A 20,290-nucleotide genomic window follows, 5' to 3' on the forward strand; every position below is an offset into this window, starting at 1 on the left:
ATGTCTCCTGGAGGCAGTGTATTGTTGGGGGCAGGCTTTTGGGTATTATAGCTGGTGTCCCCTTACCAGTGTTTAGCACACTCTTCTGTTGCTATTGTCCACCTTATGTTGGCCAAAGGGTGATGTCCACCCTCTGTCCATGCCATCATTTTCCCTGCCATCATGGAGCTTCGCTCTCAAGCCTATAAGCCAAAATAAACCTTTTCTCCCACCAGCTGCCTTGGTCAGGTGATTTCTGCCAGCAACGTGAACCTGACTGCAATGGCAGGCAAGAGCTTTAACCACTAAGCCATCTCTCCAGCCCTCTTCCATTATTTTATGAATATAATATTATCTCAAATTTATCTGAGTACAATAATTTTATTTTAAATTTTTGGTTTTTTAATTTATTTGAGAGAAAGAGAGAGAAAGAGGCAGATACACAGAGAGAGAATGGTCACACCAGGGCCTTCAGCTGATGCAAACAAATTGCAGATGCATGTGCCACCTTGTGCATCTGGCTTACATGGGACCTGGAGAATTGAATCTGGGTTCTTTGGCTTTGCAGACAAGTGACTTAACTGCTAAGCCATCTCCCCAGCCTATTAGTACAATAATTTCAATCTTAAGTTATTTTCCACTACTTCCACTAAGTACTTTCCTTGATGTTTACTATGCTTTCTTGGGTTAATGACTCTTTTCCATGTTATAGTATCCATCTAGTATAATCTGTCTTATGTTTCCCCCAAAACTTCTAGGACATGTCAGCTATTGCTTTTTCTCTTTGGGACTTTCCAGTGTGATTTATTCTTAGTTTTAATGTTTCTGTCATTTCAACATATAGTTAAATCTGAGTTAAACATTTGAACTTTAGGGAGCATCACAGCAAGAATTTTTTTTTTTTTTTTTTTGAGGTAGGGTCTTGCTTTGGCTCAGGCTGACCTGGAATTCACTATGTAGTCTCAGGCTGGCCTTGAACTCACAGTGACCCTCTTGCCTCTGCTTTCTGAGTGTGGGATTAAAAGCATGTGCATTTCTATCCTCCTAATGGCCTATACATAATTTCATGTTTTAAAGGTTTTCCAGGGATGCAGAATGTTACTTTCTCATAATGAACTGAATGATTTCTCTAATAATGAGAACCTTAATTGATCCTAGATATTAACTTAGATACTATATTAGTCAGGGTTCTCCAGAAAAATGAAAGAGACAGTCAGACAGAATAAATAGGAGTCATAGGAACTGGCCCATGTGGACACTCCATGATGTGCTATATAACCAAGAGACTCACCCACTGTCATAATTCTCTCCAAGCGTAAAGAACTAAGAGCCTGCAGGGCTGCTCTCTTCAGTCCCAGAGTCTAAAGGCCCAGGAACCTGGAACTCCCGCGTCTGACAGCAGAAGATGGATGTTCTTGTTCAAGAAGAAATAACAAAAACTCATCCTTCATCTGCCTTTTGTTCTATTTAGGATATCAACAGCTTCAACAATGCCCATCCATATTCATATAGGGAGATTCTTTTTAACCCAGATGACTGATTCAAACACTAATCTCTTCCAGAAAGACCTTCGTGGATAGATATCCATAAATAGTTTACCAGCTATCCGGACATCCCTTAGGCCAGTTAGTTGGACACATCAAATTACCTGTCAAAGATAATTTTTTCTTTTTAAAAATATTTTGTTTACTTGAGAGAGAGATATATAGAGAGAGAAAGATGCAGATAAAGAGAGAGAGAGAGAGAAGAGGCATGCCATTGCAATTGAACTCCAGATGGATGTGTCACCTTGTGCATCTGACTTACATGGGTCCTGGGGAATCAAACCTGGGTCCTTTGGCTTTGCGGGCAAGTGCCTTAATTGCTAAGCCATCTCTCCAGCCCAATTTTTTTCTTAAAGAAACTTCATCTCATGCCTCTATCTAACTGATCCCAGAGCCGAAATCAGAGTAAATTAACCAAAAAGCTTCCTTTGAATATTTGTAGTACTGAGTTTGAACCTGATTATTGAGATAAAGACCACAGAACACAGTTGTAGTTTGAATGTAAAATGCCTCCATAGGCTTATGTGTTCTGGCTCCAGCCGGAAGGCTGTGGAACCTGCAGGAAGTGGCATCGTGTTGAAGGAAGGGTGTGGGGGGAGCAGACCTTGAGGTGCTAGAACGGGGCTCCTGGCTCTCTGCTTCCTGTCTGTGCGCCCGTGACACTGGCTTCCCGCTCCAGCCCGCCACGTCCTCCCAGCCATGACGAAACCTCCCTGGAAACCCTCATCTTTCTGGAAGCTGCTGCTGTTTGAGTAACTGCTCACAGTTACTCAAGAAGGTAACAGGTAGAAACACAAAGGAGTGGTTGAACCAGGACGGAGACCAGATGAAGTCTAGGGCCTAGAGGTTTTAACCAAACTAATAGTCAAATTTTAACAGAAAACAGAGAATAAGTGATTTGTCATTTTGGTGTTAGGAGCAGAGGGAAGTCGGGTAGGCCGTCAAGGTTGTAGTGAGTACAGCCATGAGTCAGCAGGCCGTGAGCGAGCACATCCTAAGTCAGTAAGTTATGACCAAGTGGAAGCGTGAGTCAGCAGGCCACGGGTGAGTCGCACCATCAGTCAGCAGAAGCCAAGAGTCAGCAGGGACCCTAGCAGACAGAGGTACAGATCACCTCATGTGGCAGGACACACTGACATGAGCCTGGCTGGTAGTAGTGCACATGGAAAACCAACAAAAATTCTGCTTCTGAGAAAGAGGTTACCAGGTTCCAGGTTGTGAATGACCTCCCAGTCCTGACTACTTTCAAGACTGTGATTTATTTTTAAGGTTTTTATTTATTTATTTGCAAGGAGAGAGATAGAAGGAGAAACAGGGTGAGAGAATGGGCTAACCAGGGCATCTTGCCACTGCAAATGAACTCAAGATACATGGGCCACTTTGTGCATCTGGCTATACATGGGTGCTGGGGAATTGAACCTGAGTTGGAAGGCTTTGCAAGCAAGTATCTTTAACCAGTGAGCCATCTTCCAAGCCCGAGACTATGAATGTTGTTAAACCCATTGCTCTCCAGTTTTCATGAAGTCTGATTACATGATTCTCCTCGGTGCTACAACACTCTGGTAGTTTCTACCCAGATCTAACAACCTTCTCCCTCACAACTGTATGCAGGTATATGCCTATGCTCTTTTCAAAATGTTTTTATTAAGCCAGGTGTGGTGGCACACGCCTTTAATCCCAGCACTCAGGAGGCAGAGGTAGGAGGATCGCCATGAGTTTAAGGCCAGTCTGAAAGTTACATAGTGAATTCCAGGTGAATCCTATAGTGAATTCTAGCCTGGGCTAGAGTGAGACCCCACCTTGAAACCCCCCCCCAAGTTATTTATTTATTTATTTGTGTGTGTGAGAAAGAGAGGGGGAGAGAAAGAAAGAGAGAGAAATAATGTATGAGCATGTCGGGGCCCCTTGCTGCTGCAGACGAACTCCAGACACACATGTGACACTCATGCATCTGGCTTTGCGTGGGTACTGGGGAACTGAACCTGGGTCATAAGGCTTTGCAAACAAGTTCCTTTAACTGCTGAGCCATCTCCCCAGCCCCACATGTCTCTTTTATAAGGCACAGGTTCAAATAAAGTTGAACTTATTCCCAACTTGTAACACAGGAGCAGCAGCTGGACTCGGTCGGTGGGCTCTCTTGCCCACTTCTAGTCTAAGCCAGCCAGCATAGGGCTCTCCTGGTAAATGCCATGGGCTCAGGAGGAAGGTGTGTGACCTGAAGTTGTCCACTAGACTCACAGAAGGGTGGATGGTCCAGGCTCGGCGAGCGCTTGTTTACCGGCTCATTAAACTGAACAAAGTGCTTGCTGCTTTCCACAGGAGGCTATCTCGTAGGCAGCCAAAGCTGAGAGGAGCCCTTGTGACAAGGCTGAGGTGCTGAATCAGTGGTTCCAAGGCATAAGGTAGATTCTTGCTCTTAGGTAATTATTGTGCTCCGTGGTTTCAGCTGAGATTTCTGTCATGTGCAGCTAACACACGCGTGCTTACACCTTCCATTGCTGGAAGGATCTCTTCGTACAAACAGGCATAGGCTAACACAATCAGGAACCTAGTAATATTAGGCTTGCCTTTGATCCTGCACTTTTTAATTTTTTTTACAAATACTTTATTTATTTATTTATATACTTGTGAGAGAGAAAGAGGGAGAGAGAGAAAGAAAAAGAGAATGGGCACACCAGGGCCTCCAGCCAATGCAAACAAACTCCAGATGCATGCACTGTCTTGTGCATCTGGCTTACATGGGTCCTGGGGAGTCGAACCTGGGTCCTTTTGCATTACAGACAAGTGCCTTAACCATTAAGTGATCTCTCCAGCCCTGACCCTAGACTTTTCATCCTCCCCTCATCTCTTATAAATAGCTTCTTAACTTTGGCTCCTACCCATCCCTCATCTACAGTCTTTGGAACCAGATCCATCATGAGATAACTTCAGTATATCCGTCACTTCCATTGAGTATAAACCCAAATCAGTCCTGGAATTATGACCAGTAAAGCCTATTTCCAGGCCCTGTGTGGGTCAGTTCCATAAGTGGGAGCCTGGTTGCCACATTCCCATCCTGGCCTTGCTACAGCCCCCCATGTGATCATTCTCCCCATTCCTGGAGTTAGCTCTCCTCTACATTCATTAATTGGTCTGGACTAGACATCTCAAAGTCTAGACCACCTCTGACATATAGGGTTCCTGGACACTATAAAAAACCCAGGGAGGAGAGAACGTGACAGGAGATGGTTGCTCAGGATGTTAGAGAAAGAGAGGAAGAGCTGGAGTGGTGGGTGGGCATTGGTGGCAGATAAGAAGTAAAAGACCAGAAATCCCAAGGGGTCATATCTTGTCACTGAAGGGGTTTCTGCTCTCTCCCTGCCCACTGGAAGCTCTGCTGGCTATTTCCTCCTCTGGCTCCTCGACACATTGCCATCCCTTCCCACCCCATCTTGAGCTTTGCTCTGATTTCAAAGCTTTCTCTGGCCCCAGCTGGGTTGGGAAGCCAAGGAAAGGAGGATGCATAATTTTTTGCCCTGTTTCGGGAAGGGGTACAAAGGAAGGACCTGGTGGAAGGGAGGAAAGAAGCGGCATCTTTTGAAATGAAAGCCAAGCCAGGCTCATGGGAAATTATGTGGCAAAGTCCTGCTTGTCTGAGAGGACCCAGGTGGTGGGCAGCTTGCAGAGGCCCCTGACAGAAACTCATGGTCCTCTGCCTGCCTGCAGCTCCTCCTCTTCCTCCTTGTCTCGGAGAAGATGCAGCCCTCACCCCCACTTCACCCCAGACGAAGCTGTCTCCAGACCAGGTAAGGAGCCAGAGCTCTACATATGCTGGCTCACTGCGGCTGTCTGTGTCAGGGGTGTGAACACACGCACAAAGAGGGAAGGGGAGGGAGAACAGGAAAGCTATCTGGCCCAGGTGTGAGCCTGGCCAGTTGGGGTAAAATGTGGACTGCATACTGTGTTACACTGAATTTTAGATGCTAAAGAAGAGGTAACAGGAAGCAAAGGGGAGGATAAAGCAGGGGCTTAGAGCTAGAGAGAGACTGATGCTGCTGCGTTGGGCCTCATCACACTCTACTTGAAGGAAAGTGTGTTAGGATAAGAAGCTGAGAAGAACACCAAGAAGCGTTCCCACCTTCAAGGAAGTGGTGAAGTCAGCTCCACGGTGCTCGACACTCACTTGACCAAAAGCAGCTCACCAGAGGAAAGGAGGACACTTTAGGCTTACAAACTACAGGGAACACCATCAATGGCGGAAGAAGCTGGCTTGTTTCCATCGATCCAAGCAGAGAGACACCAAGGAGCAAGTACTGGCTGCCAAAGCTCCTAAACTGCTCTCCACACCCCTTGGGGCTGGAAGATGTACCCCCCCCTTGCTGTACCTCTTCCCCAGTAGGGCTCTGTCCTCTGGAGACTCAAGATTCAAGCCTGAGTTCATGGGGCCACACACGTTTCAACCACTACCAACAGAAAGCAAAAGAAAATCAATAGAAAGGCAAGAAAGGAGGACTGTCACTGAAGAAGGTAGAGGAGGACCAGAAGCAGACCAGAGAACGCACCGTTCCTGAGTGAGGAAAGAGAGCTGCAGTTGTCACCGTGTGTCATATTCCCGAGGCTCAGGAGGTGGCACGTCCATCAAATCTAACAATGACATGGTTGGAGGATGATGGTGGGAGAATCCAGAAAACAGGAGTTGAGGAATGAGAAGGAAGGGAGGGAGTGGGGTCTTTTGGCTCTGCCATCTTAATTTTCAAATTGCATTTGGATTTTCCTGGTCTCCATCCTTGGTGGATTTCAATGCCAGGCCCCTTTCTTTCTCCCTTGGGAAATTATAAGTAGCTCTCACCTGATTACTTGATCTTCATTTTTGTCCTTCACCAATCCATTTTTTTTTTCAAAAATCATCACCTGATCATCATTCCATTGCAACCCAACGCCATTCCACCCATCGTGGAATGTCACCCCTGGAGGCCCTTCATTTTCTGAGCCATCTACTGTCCTGACTGCTGTCCTACCTCCTTACCACTTTGCTTGAACCATAAGCTGCAATAAACTCTACCTTCCTTGGGTTGCTTCTTGCCAGGTATTTGGTTACAGCAATGAGAACATAACTAATATACTCTGTCTCGAAAAGAAAACAGTTACAGAGTGTGAACAAGGAAGGTGCTTCAAAATGGGCTGAAACTAATCCCTCACCATGGCCAAGAATCAAAGGCTCAGAGAAAATTGTCTTAGACGGTTTTGGCTTGCTAGCTCTTGAGCTGAGCCTAAGAACTGGGATTTGCTGACTCTCACTGTGCCCTTACCTCTACATCCTACAGCTCCCAGAACTGGGCGAGTCTCCAGGAATGGAGGTTAGAGATATCTCAGAAAGACACCGAGCTGGCGGAAAGCAGAAACCTTGTGGAGAGGAAGCAATGGGTCTCTCCATTTCCCTGAAGAAGTTTTCAAAAACTCCCCCACTTCCATGTCCTCACAGAAATATTTATTTAGTGTCTCCCTAAAAGAAATAGAATGGAGATATTCACTTACAAGATTCAGTGGAATCACCCTGGCCTCATCATCAGAGTTTTTTTTTTTTTTTTTTTTTTTTTTTTTGACAGAGTCTCAGTGTTGCTCAGGCTGACCTGGAATTCACTGTGTAGCTCAGGGTGGCCTCTAACTCATAGCAACCCTCCTATCTCTGCCTCCTGAGGGCTGGGATTAAAGCCGTGTGCCACCATGCCCACCTTTCATTGGCATTCTTGACCTAATGGATAATAATAAAAATAGTAGGATCTGGAGAGATATCTTAGCGGTTAAGGCGCTTGTCTGAGGAGCCTAAGGACTCATGTTCAACTTTCCAGATCCCACGTGAGTTAGGTGCACAAGGTAACACAAGCACACAGGGTCGTACATGCGCACAAGACGGTGCACACAACTGGAGTTCGATTGAAGTGACTGGAGGCCCTGGCATGCCAATTCTCTCTCTTTCTACCTTTCATAATAAATACAAAAAAGTACAAAAAAGGAACAGTATACATTTAATTGTCTCAGCTTCTCAAGTACCATGTCACAACATTATTATCCTCATGATACATATAGAAACAGACTTGAAGAATTCAATTTACCAGTCTGAAGCCACACATCAAAGATACAAGCACAGAACTGCTAGGTCCCAAAATTCATGGGACCATGACATAATTTCCCAACTTCAGCCAGTCTTGGGTCAGGGCTTTTCTGGACCAGCCAGGGATAAAAATTCCTAACTCCTAGACTTCAACTTTATACAAAAAGTTGCTAAGAATAAAGGATCTATATGACCCTAGGTGACACATGTCACCTAGTTTATGACAAGTATGTCCTGCTTACATTGGGAAAGTAATATTTTCGATAAATGGTGTCTGGTCGTTTTGATATCCATTGAGAAAGAAGAGAACATCGACCCTCCACTCTCACCTTCCAGCATTCTTGAAAGTCAGTTTCAGCTGAATGACAAATCTAACTGGAAAAGCAAAATCACTTTAGGTAAAATATAAAACATTTTTGAGACTGGCATAGTGAAACATTTTTTAAATAGAAATTCAAAACACTAGCCAAAAAAGGGAAAATGTAAATTAGGCTATTTTAATATTAAGAGTGTTTGTTGATCCAAATATGCCATGAAGAGAATGAAAACACAACGTCACAGGAATGACACGCTAAGCCACAGACTGCAGGACAGCATCCCGAGAGCATGCAGAGGGCTGTTGTCCAAAACATACAAAGCATCTTGAATCGCCGCCTGGGGCTGGGGAGGTGGTCCCGTGGGCAAAGTGCTTGCTGCACAGGGCAGAGGGCCTGTGTGTGGACACCCAGCATCCACATGACTTTTCTGACATGGACGCACTATTCACCCCAGGCAGTGCACCGATGGGATGGCAGACACAAGAAGATCCTGCCAAATCTAGCTTGGTGAGCCAGTGTGTGCGCTGAATTACTTGCGGGAATGTGGACGGCTCAGAGGCAATGTGTAACCAGGAAGCACTCACGAGGGTGGGGTGACTTACAAGTGCTAATCTCTGGAGTTCTCTGCACCACTCCCGGGCACCTGCACCCCAGTATCTCCTCCCCAGCAATCGCGTACTGCTTTTATAACCTTGTGTGGGGAGGGAGGAGGATTCTAGCAACTTTCTCAACCCTGTAACTTGTATTAGGTTCTTGAGTCTTATAAACTACTTGGTCCCCTCCATGAGGAAATGTTTTAATTCAGAAAAAAATAGCTACTCAATAGCAAAAAAAAAGTATGAAATTGTTTCAATTTCATAAATTGTCAGGGAAATGCAAATTAAACTTATCACACAATACCATGTACAATACTGCTGAATGTCTAGGGGGGAAAAAAAGAAAAGACCAAGATTTGGTAAGGATGTAGAAAACAGGATTCTGTGAACTGCTGCTGGGAATGTCAGTTGTCCAATAACCACTTTGGAAAATCAATTTCTAGTATTCATCAAGGCTAAACATATGTATTCTTAAGACCCGATAGTCCCACTCCTTGGCACTCCTTGGCACTCCTTGGCATATGTCTAGCAGAAATGCTTACATATAATGCCGGGCGTGGTGGTGCACGCCTTTAATCCCAGCACTCAGGAGGCAGAGGTAGGAGGATCACCATGAGTTTGAAGCCACCCTGAGACTACATAGTGAATTCCAGGTCAGCCTGGACTAGAGTGAGACCTTGTCTTGAAAAACCAACAAAAGAAAAAGAAATACTTACATATATTCATCTAAGCCAATACAGCACCATTGATCGCTGGCAAAAGTTGAAATCTACCAAGATGCCCATCCATCGTAGAATGGGTAAATATGCACCTGATGAGCTACAGTGAAGAGAATCAGAAAATGGCACAATGGTAAGCAGAAATCTCTCAAATATGATCTTCAGTGCAAGTGTCCAGACATAAAACAATTATCCTGTGGTATCATTAAATAAAGTTCAAAACCAGACAAAAATTGTTATGGTGAATTTTTTCTGGATCAGATTATGCTGGTGATTACATGAATGTTTGTATGTGATAAAATTTCACAGGACTGTATTTAAGAAAAAAGGAAATGAGTGCATGTAAAAATTGGCGAGAGCAATCTAGAGTCTGGAGCTAAGTAATATCACCAAATTTCATCTAATTCCTATATCATGGTACCCTATTGTTCTTACAAAGGACACACAGAACTCTCTTCATGATGTGTAACTTCGTGTGAGTCTGAAAGCTTCATGAGAGTAAAGTTAGTATATGCCGCTAGATGTGCTTGCCGCCCAGGTTTTACTAAAATGACCAAACTAGGAATTTATGTGTATTTTCCTCCATATACACTATAACTTAAAGGGTTTTTAAACTTTATTTCTTTATTTACTTGGCGTGGGTTTGCATGTTCCTGTGTGAGTGTGGGCGTACACAGGCCATGGCATATGTGTCAGAGGACAACTTGTGGGTTGTTCCTCACTTTACACCTCATCTGAGGTGCCATGGGGTCTGAGGATCCGAACTCAGGAACTCAGAGCTAGGTGGTGAGAGCTTTTTCCACTGAATCATCTCCCCAATCCAGTTTTTTTGAAATATGAGGAGCTTGTCCGGTGGCCAGCTTCCTCAATAAGGTGTTTAGCAATGCCTGTGGCCACCTCCTGCTGTTGGGTCACATCTTATACTGTCCCCTGTGCCAGGGGAGCACACTTCCTAGAGCAGGTGCACCAGCCCACAGAGCGCAAGCACAGGAGGCCCATCAAGTAGCTCAGGTACAGCCAGGACTCCCAGCAGGAGAGATGGAGCCCAGCACAGCCTCATGTGCTTCCTGCCACCACACAGCAGTGATAATGGGCTTGTCACCACCAGGCATATGACTTCGCTAAACACTAGAAATTCTATTGGTTTATTCCTTAAAACAAAACATATTTAACTTAAAAAAAAACATGTCTTGGAGTTGGAAAGATGGTTTAGTGGTTAAGGCACTTGCCTGAAAAGCCTAAGGACCCAGGTTCGACTCCCCAGCACCCACATAAGCCAGATGTACAAGGTAGCACATGCGTGGAGCTCATTTGCAGTGGCTAGAGGCCCAGGTGCACTCATTCAAATCTTTCTCTATATGCCTCTTTCTCTATATATCTTTTTTTTCTCTTTCTCTTTCAAATAAATAAATAAAATATTTTAAAATATCTTGCTGCTATAACAGTCAAACAATACTCCATTGATATGAAGAATTCTACACAAATTATCAAGGATGTGCTATGACTTAGCAGTTCTCAAGGGAGGGAAGGGAGGTTCCAATGACTTGAGCCTTTTTGGTTAAAAGGCACGGCCACTGCCTCCTAGAGCTCCTGAAAGTGTTAGTTTTTAATTTGGAGAAAGAACACTTTGCTGAAGTTAAAAGTGTTAGAACTTGTTGAAACTATAGAATACACTACAGAAATGTGGATACTCAAGTTGCAGTATTTCATGGTAACCATCTCAACAAATTTAGTTTTAATTTTTTCTTGCCAGTTTGGCTTTTGAATGATGTCTTACCAAGTTGCATTAATAATGTTCCTGAAAGGTTACTTGAGAATTGTCTTCACGCCTTTGAATTCTTCACCCATTTTTAATGGAACTGAACTAAGAAATGCAAACAAAGTAGCCACTCTTAGCCTCTGAAGTCTCTGTCTCCATGGGCAGTTGCTGTATCAGTTACAGGATGAAAAGTGATGCTCTGTAACCCTCTCCCCTCCAGCATCTGCAGATCAGACGACCAGGGTCTAGGCTCTGGAGCTCATGACTAGGACCTTTCAACCAAGAGACGTTCACCCCGTGGGGACTGTGATTTGAAACAGTTGGCTTTCACAGAGCCAGCTCAGACAATGACTCTGTCCTTCACATTTTTGTAACTGAACTGCAGTTTTGTACATTATAATAAGCTATGCAAGAAAATATAATTTTGTTTTGGCTGTCCATATACTCTAGCCTTACTTTAATGTTTCCAAAGAAACTATTCCTGAAATTTATTTCCCAACTCTCTTGGTTAAAATGGCCCGAATCAGCTTCCTGCCATCTCTCCTCCCACTCTCTCCCTGAATGCTGAGGCACCCACTGGGAGAGGGGCACCACTTCCCACCTGAGGCATGAGGGAGACCTCTCATCTTTGCCTTCTGGGGTGAAGGCTGGTTCGACCCACCTGTCGTCTGTTGCTGCCTGATTTCACAGTCCGTGCTCTTTGTTTAGATGAATCAATTGAGGATGGATTTTGGGGAGATGGCCTTCTTATCTTTTGATCGGCTCAGGTTCTTTGGTCCCGCGATATTCCATGACAGCTCCCGCCTGTCTATACACACAGCCTCTGGTAATGGACACTTTCCGACCTCCAAACTTTGAGATCCTGCTACTTCTACCCTATGACAACCTTTGGGGAGACCTACCAATCTTAAAAAAATTTATTTATTTACTTTTTGACAATTCCATACATGTATATAATATACTTGGGTCATATTCATCCATTTTACTTTCTCTTGTCCCAGTACCCACATAAAACCAGTTGCACAGAGTGGAACATTTACAGCAGCTAGAGGGCCTGGCGTGCCCTTTCTCTCTCTCTCTCTTAAAGCAGGGTTGCTTGCAGGAGCACGGTGGGAGCTATGTGCTGGAGCGCGCTGACCTGCCCCTGGCTGCGACGCGATGAAACGGCCTCTCCCTGACCCAGCGGCCACTAGCCGGCAACAGCTCCGCAGGAAGGATGGGGTCTCATGAGCCCCTCCCCTACCCGAGATCGAATGTCTATGGGTAAATCTCGGGTGGGTCTTGTGCAAGCAACCACGGCTGCCGTGAGTTCACGGGCAGAGGGCCGTGTCGTGGCGGCGGCACAGTGTCCTGCAGCTCTGCTCTCCGTTCTCCGGCTCGTACACCCGCTCTGCCCCATTCTCTGCAGGACTCTGGGAAGATTAGACGTCCCGCTTAGGTCAAGCACTCAATAGTAACTTACTCCCAGAGCTCTGACCAGTTGTGAGTCTTTGCCATAACTGATGCCCACTGCAAACAGAGGCTTCTCTGACCAAGGCTGATCTATGAGCATGAACGCAAACATGGAAGCTGTTTGATGGGCACAAGTCCATTCAGAAAAACAGCTTCTCCTCTAGGGCCTATGACTTCCCTAGCCACAGACTTTTGACCAGGTTTACAATACCAGGCATGAAACTCCTCCTTGTGGAGCAGGCCTCAGATCCAATCAGAAAGCTGTGGGTTACTCAACAGTCATACCACTGTTGTACCAGTGGGCACATCTTTCCTGTCAAGACTGAATCCTTGGCCACCTGATGACAAAGCTCGTTTTTCAAGTTGTCTTTCTCTAAGCGCCTGTACTAGAAACTCATGTACCACATTCTTTACATCCATGAACCCATCTCCTTCTCACACAGCTTTGAGGTACATGCCACTAACATATCCATCCTCAGAGAAATTAAGTAACTTATTTGAAAAAAACAAAACAAGACACCACCACATAATGGTAAATAATAGAGCTATGATTTGAAACCACTGAACACTAGTGGTCTGACCTGTTAAAACTGGGGCACAAAAAGTGAAATAGATTGTCCACTTGGCTGGATTGGACTGGGCTTCAAATTCAGATATCATTCAACCCCAAACCTTTGTTCCTAACCCTCCAGAGAAGGGAGGAGGTGCAAACTGGAACATTCATGATTGGTCTGTGAGAGTAACACAAGTCCAGATGATCCTGCAAGAACTAACCTTTAAATAGAAACTGCATGGGAAGCTCATGAGCGCTGACTAATCAGAGGTTCATGTCAGCCGGCCAGGTGACGGGACTGACCAGACTGAGAACAAGGTTTCTGGAGAGCCCACTGTGAACTCCACCAGCAAGAGCTGTATATTGTGTTGGGTAGGTGATGGACGAACCAATCAGTAACTGAGAAAAGAGGATTATTTAATAGAACTGACCGACTAAAGAATCTCATCCAGGCCTGCGGCGGCTCTGAGTTGGACACTCACTTGCTCCTTGTAGAGGTAATCTGACTTCCTCATGGCAAAATTCCACCACTCCGCTCTCTGACTGGCGCCATGGTTCTAGGAATCCGCTCTGAGGCCATTCCTGTGCCAGCGGTGACTGCCAGGGTGCCTTTGCCCATAGATCAGCCATGAGGTCAACTGTCTGTGTGACTCACTTCGTGAAAATGAGGTGGTGGTATCAGGCCTTACTGTTTCTCTGAAAGCATTTCAATTGATTTTTCCAGCTGGTTCAACTCGCCCCTTCATCTTTAGACAAAGGCTTAAGATACGGCTGCATAGCAAGTCCAAAGAGACTCCAGGTCAAACAGCCCTCCCACCTCCTGCCAGGCAAGACCCAGACTGTGGCCAGTGAAACGAGTTCTTTGGATCCATGGCTGGGAGTCATTTCTGGGGACAGCCTCACTGAGAATCACTGCCTTAGATAGCTCTACTGACTCACAGTTGGGGGGACATTCTTAACAAGAGACAGAGACTCACAGTGAAACACCCCACTAAGTGGTGACCTCAATGCCACAAATGTCAAGAAAGCACACCTCACTCTGGGGAGATGGCTCAGTGGACAAAAAAAAGTGCTTGCTGTGCAAGGATAAAGGCCAGAGATTGGATCCCCAGTACCCACATAAATGCCAGGCAGGCAACCATGTCCTGCCTAGAATCCTAGTGCTCAAGAGGAACCAGGAATTCTTGGGAAGGAGGACTAGCTAGAGTAGCCAAACCTATGAGCTCTAGGCTCAAGTGAGGGACCCTGTATCAACAAATAAGACGGGGGCTGGAGAGATGGCTTAGCAGTTAAGAGCTTGCCTGTGAAGCCGAAGGACCCCAGTTCGAAGCCTGATTCCCCAGGACCCACGTTAGCCAGATGCACAAGGGGGCACATGCGTCTGGAGTTTGTTTGCAGTGGCTGGTGGCCCTGTCACGCCCATATTCTCTCCCTCTCTCTCTGTCTCTTTCTCTCTCTGTCACTCTCAAATAAGTAAATAAAATAAAATAAATTTCATTAAAAAATAAATAAATAAGATGGGGAGTGATTTAGCAAGGCAACTGGGCATCAGTCTTTGTCTCTCCCCCCCCCCCCCGGCCATCTCTCACACACACGTGTACATGTGCAGACACATGCACCCACACACATACACAAAAAATAGTAAGGTTTTAGAAAGGGGCTGGAGAGATGGCTAAGTGGTTAAGCGCTTGCCCGTGAAGACCAAGGACCCTGGCTTGAGGCTCAATTTTCCAGTACCCACATAAGCCAGATGCACAGGGTGGCGCATGTAACTGGAGTTTGTTTGCAGCGGCTGGAGGCCCTGGTGTACCCATTCTTTCTCTCTCTCTCTATCTCTCTGTAGTTCTCAAATAAATAAAAATAACAAAAACTTAAATAAAACAAAAGAGAGTAAAGTAAAACAAAGTTTAAAAAATTTATTTTTTTAAAAAAAGGAACCACATCTCTCCAGAACGTTCAAACCACATGACACTTCTCTTAGGTGCAGAAGCGTCAGTATCTGAAGGAATTGGATATGTGGAGGCTCCCAGGGAAGGAAAAAAAGCCCTAGCAAGTGTGCCCTCAGATCTGTGCAAAGTTCTTTCCCACGGCAGCCTCCATGTCTCACCATCTCCCAGCGCTGCTGCTCGATTCACAGCCTTCAATGCATACACACACCATCTTGGTTTGGGTTGTTTGGAAACTGAGCTCAAGATAAGGACCTGATGGAGGTGGTCCACTTGGAAGGAGATGTGAAGAAGCAAGAGTGTAAGATGAGACAGGAAGTAGGAAAAACTCAGTGTGTTTCCCTGAGGTCCTATGTATAGACACAGAGGTTCATTCTGGAGGTTCTTAGAAGTGTACCGTGTGGTTTCCAGAAGTGTCCACCTGCCAGGTGAGGAGAGCTGGAATCTACCCACTGACTCCTCTCCCACACTGTTGGTCCTGGAGATGTTAGACATCTGCTACTAGGTGTAATCTGCATTCTGGGAACAAGCCTCCATGGCATAGGAGAAGCCTAGAACTGGCATCTGAAAGTCTGCCTCCTTCCTGAAGTAAGACTTTGGGAACGAGTCTGCATTAGTCAGCTTTCCGTTACTATAATGAATACCAGAGGTAATCAATTTATAAAGAGAAAGGGTTGACTTTGGCTCAAAGTTTTGGAGGCTTCCGTCTATGACCAGTTGGCCCCACTGCTTTTGGGCCTGTGGCAAGTCAGCAGAGTATATGAAACAAAGCTGATCACCCCATGCATGAGAAGTGAAAGGAGAGAGGAAGAAGAGACTCAGGTTCCACAAACCTCTTCAAGGTTATGCACACAACGTCTCAGTAGGCCCCATCTTTTAAAGTTCCATCACCTCCCATGGCGCCTCTCTGGGGAGCAAGTGTGTCTTTAGCACATCCACACAGCAGCAGAGTGTGTGCTTGCACAGAACTGTTCACTAGAGCAGTGGGTGAAATCAGAGGTGGGCCAAGGCTTTGTGACTCAGCTGCAGGTACACACCATGACTGGAACCTTCTTGAACAATTTTCTGAATTCTGAAAGAGAACATAAGGGAAAAGGAAATGAGAAGTTTGAACCAATTTATCTCATCCAGACAGAGATACATAGAATTCCTCACGATGGCAAAAATGTCCGTGACTTCTCAGCCTTACACACTTGGATTCAAGTCCTGGCTTTGCCACTTAGTAAGTTGGTAACTGTGGACATGCTGTCTTGCTTCTATATACCTTTGCTTCCATAAGTGTGTAAAAGGAATATAAATGTTTACCACAAGCTGGGATGTAGCTCAGTGGTAGCATGCTTGCCTGGAATACACAAGGCCCTGGGTCAAACCCCAGTCAAACACACAACAACAATAACCACTTACTTCATGAAACAATTGTATGCAGAACCCTTGGGACCAAGAAAGCTCTCTCTTAAAGTATAGAAATTTACTAAAAGGCTGGCACATTTTGCATATGCCAAAAGCCACCTCTGAATGCCAGGCTGTCTCTGTGGAAAAGTTCACCTTCTGTAGATCAGAACAATCTGACATGCAGCTGCTCTCAAGGCCAAGACTAGACTTCCATATGGGCTCTGCTGTCCTCATCCAGGACCTTAACAAAAGCTCTTCATGTCTAGAGAAGGTTTGGCTCAAATAACTTAGGTGGTAGAAGAGAAACAGGTCTGCATGACAGACATAAAATTAAGCTACTAAAAACAAATGGAATACTGTGGAAAATACCAGCCTTCTGAGAACTATTTCGATCTCCTACTCAACAACTAAAAAATACAAACTTCCCTCCATGATTTTTTTCTGTTTATAGTCTGAGTTTTGGTATTAAGTTGCAAAACAAGCATGACATTGTGATAAGCAAGATCGAGTTCCCCTGGGAAACATCCCTGTGTGTCACGTCCAACCATCTAGCTCTGTATTGTGCCAGAAGTGGTGCTAATTACAAGGGGCTTTTAAAAACACATTTGTTGTTCTCATTTTATTTTTATGCATAGGTCTATGTGGTATGTGAACATGTATATGTGTATTCATAAGTGTGTAGGAGTGTGTGTGTGTGTGTGTGTGTGTGCACGCGCAGGAAAGCATGAATGTACCTGCGGAGGGCAGAAGTCAGTGTTCCGTTGGGTGTCTTCCTCAGTCACTCTCCACCTTAATTTTTCTTCACGAGAGAGTGAAAATGAGAGCGACAGTGAGAGAGAGAAGCTTGGCGCACCAGGGCCTCCAGCCACTGCAGTGGAACTGCACACGTGCGTGCCACCTTGTGTGCACGTGCGGCCTTGCTTGTGCATCTGGCTAATGTGGGACGTGGAGAGTCAAACACGGAGCTTTAGGCTTCACAGGCAACGCCTTAGCTTCTAAGCCTCCCTCCAGCCCTCCACCTTAATTTCTGAGACAGGGTCTCCCCTGAACCTATAGCTCATGGATTCAGCTAGAGTAGCTAGCCAGGAAGCCCCAGGGGTTCTCCAGTCTGCCTCCACGGAGCTGGGGTTGCAGGCATGTGCCACCACGCCCACATTTTATATGGGAGCTAGGGATCCAAACTCGGGTTGAGCAGAAAGCACTTTACCCACAGTGTTGCTCTTCTTCGAATACTCCATAGATGCCATTGCTACAACGCCTCAGTGTCTCCTTCAGGTGACCTGAAATGTGACTCCTTTAATAGGTTAAAGTGATCATGTGTTTTACTCTAAATACCTCCTTCCTCTGACCTCTTGTAGGTCTAGGGCTGGGCAGAAACTCCCATGCAGACATCTGCCATGACGTCCAAAGCTCCGTAGCAGGACTTCGGGAGGGGGAGGGAAGGTTCCCGCATCGGGAACACAAAAGCCAGAAGACTAAAGGGGTTTCTGTCGTGAATAAGCCTATGACCTTGGGCAGGTGCCTCATGGATCTTGGCTCTGGTTTCCTTTCCTTTAAGGTGGGGGGCTTTGACAGTAGGTGCTCTGGGAGTCTGTGGGTGTGATCCCTGGGGGCTTAGGCAAAGGTCTCTAGATAGGGAATTTTTTCTGGGCTCCGCCATAAAGTCCCTGGCTTGGCTAGGGGCTCCCGCAGGGCAGGATCACGTTGCCCCAGATTCCAGGACTGGCTGCAGCACAGATCCAGGATCGGGTGACAGATCCATCCAGCCTGGACTGGCTCAACCTCTCTGCTACAGCCGCATCCATGGGGGCTGGAAAACCAGAGCTAATGCAAGCCAGCTGGAGGCCAGGACAAGATTGATGAAGGACAGGGAGAGGATTTGGACAAGGTGTGGGGGGACCGGGCAGAGGAGAAGAGGGAATAATTGGTCCTGCTTCCTTCCCAGAGGTCCCCACGCCTGGTCAACCTCATTAATTGGGAGTCCCCAGTGGAAAATTCTTGCTTATGACCCACAGAAGAAAGGGCTTGTTAGGAGTTAATTAGTAGTGAAAGTGCCAATGGGGAAGGTGTTTAAACTCTTAAGTGACTGCACACCTGTTTACCGACAAACAACTGATATGGCAATTATCTGACCACTCAAAACAGGTTCTCTATGATAGTGATTAGCAAAGTCAGGTTTTCCTCAGGGTCACCCAGGAACCATGTTATACATAAGTCTCCAATGACGAGATCCTGACTGGTCAGCCCGAGGTGAAAGCCACTACTCTAAACCCTCCACCAGCTCAGGGTCTCTTGGCATAATCTCAGTGGCTACTTCTATCAGCAGGCAACAGGTCCTATTGTTGCTGGCCTTTCTAAAATGAATTTAGCATAGACTATGCAACAAACGCAATGCTAGGCTCTCAGGGTGTATTGTCTCTTTTAGTCTGCATTACAGCCATGTGTGGTAGGTGTTGCTATCTATAGGGAGTGATATAATTGAACTCACAGAGAGGAGAACTTATGAGATCTAACAGAGCTAGTAGGAGGTAGAGATTATATTTGATCCCAGACATTTTGACTCCAGAGTCCACCTCTTCACGTCAACTTTTTAAGTGATCCTCAAAGACTTCCCTGTCATGTTGGTGATGAGGACCAGACTTCGAGGATAGTCATAGTTCTATTAATGATATTATCCATTATACACATGGGAACCGCCTCGCCAAAGGGGACATTGATTGCTCCAAAGAGTCCAGGCTATGGGCCATTTTTTGCCAGACAAAGCAATCACCTGAAATAACAGGCTGGCAATAACAAGAAAAGCTGGCCCCAAGTGCCAGGTGTGAACATGTGTGCTCTGACATTCAAGAAGCCGAGTGATGTGGCGATAAGTACTGTTCCCTTCATACCACTGACTCCAAGCACGAGGAGACAAAACAGTGAGCTTGTGCAGGTCTCAGTCACCCATTGCCATACAGAAGTGCTGATACCCGGTCTGCTTTCTGCCTTTGTGGATGGAAAAGGAATGATGGAAAAACACTGTCATAGTACAGAGGTTGCTCCAACTAGAGGGGAGCAGCCTTGACAAAAGGGGCCATCTTGCTCAGCTAAATGACAACTTAGAGCTTGGTAGAATGCAGAGCCCTCACACCACTGGGCCTGAGCCACAGAGCCCACCTGCCTCTCTGTGGGCCAACAGAGCTCAAGAAAAGGCCTCCCAGTGTTTTCCAGGGAGCTGGAGAAGTGGTTGACCAGATGGCCCTCTCGCCCTTCTTCCTGTGATACCTGGGTTAGGTTTCCTTAGTCAGACAAGCTTTGCAGCTCTACCTCTCAGACCAAGCGCAGCCACCTCATCTTGCCTCCAGAACTACGCCTGCCTAAGAGCCCCATCCGGATGCCCGCCTGGTTCCCTTCCGCACGGGTAGGGACAGAGGCCTCCCCCCTCTCCTGCTCGCTCCTCGGCCGCCAGCCCAGCAGCTGTTGCCTCAGATCAGTGTGGACCATCTAATCCCCTCTCCAGAGCCCTGGCCCCCTCCTCAGGCAGTAAATTAAGGAGGATGTAAGAACAGAGGGCACCAGCGTCAGCAGAGCGGCATCTGAAACATCCTCCCCCACCCTGCGGCCTGAGTCATGGGCCTGACTTGGCCCCAGTGCTCCTGAAGGACAACCAAGCCAGAGAAAGAGGAAAGAGGGAGCCAGAACGCAGAGAACCGGGCGACAGCGGCCTCCAGAGAGGAACGGGGCTAGACTCCTAGGGGTGTTCTAGCTCATTCACCTTCTCTGCAGTTCTGCGTGAGACCCCCAAATACCACACCAGAGTTCTAGAGGGCGGGGAGCCCAGACATGAGGTTCTTTGCTGTGCCTCGACTCCCCACTCCCATCTCTTTCGCATACCACACCCACCCTTGACTGTTTATCTCTGTCACTAGATGGGCAGAGAACAGTCAACTGCTGAGAGTGGGG

Source organism: Jaculus jaculus, chromosome 3 (assembly GCF_020740685.1).
Source record: "Jaculus jaculus isolate mJacJac1 chromosome 3, mJacJac1.mat.Y.cur, whole genome shotgun sequence".
NCBI lineage: Eukaryota > Metazoa > Chordata > Mammalia > Rodentia > Dipodidae > Jaculus > Jaculus jaculus.